Raw genomic sequence first — 435 nt, forward strand, 5'->3', positions numbered from 1 at the left:
TATATATACACTCAAATGGTGCTATTTACGGGCCACTAGCAGGAAGCCAGACAGCTGCTTTGGCAATGAACATGCTCGGACAGTGCTGCTAGTGCTCCACTGGTGCAGGTGCCAGTCATCGAGTATGGTTCAATTACGATTTCGATTTCACTTGCCCCAACAGGTCTTCGCAAGTAGAGTTTAGTGTCCAATGAAGGAGAGGTTGGCATGGGTGCCAGTCGTTGGATTCGGTTCGATTTCAGATTCCAGATTTCAAATTGCAAATTCACTTACCTCAACAGGTCTTCACAAGCAGAGTTTTTAGTGTCCAATGAAGTAAAGATACGAATAAGTGAGCTGGCTACACTTCTGGCAGAGCTCACAGATTATGCTCTCACTTGCCTTACCAGGTCTTCTCACGTACTGCATATTTCCAAAGGTCCCGGTCACTGGTCA

General features: G+C 46.2%; 1 protein-coding gene across 1 annotated transcript in view; it reads left to right on the forward strand.

Moving 5' to 3' along the window:
* The window catches only part of LOC106881246 (guanine nucleotide exchange factor C9orf72), a 35,939-nt gene that overhangs the window by 8,432 nt on the left and 27,072 nt on the right, over positions 1-435 (forward strand). The window lies entirely within an intron of this gene.

The sequence above is a fragment of the Octopus bimaculoides genome, chromosome 8 (assembly GCF_001194135.2).
Source record: "Octopus bimaculoides isolate UCB-OBI-ISO-001 chromosome 8, ASM119413v2, whole genome shotgun sequence".
In the NCBI taxonomy this organism is placed as follows: domain Eukaryota; kingdom Metazoa; phylum Mollusca; class Cephalopoda; order Octopoda; family Octopodidae; genus Octopus; species Octopus bimaculoides.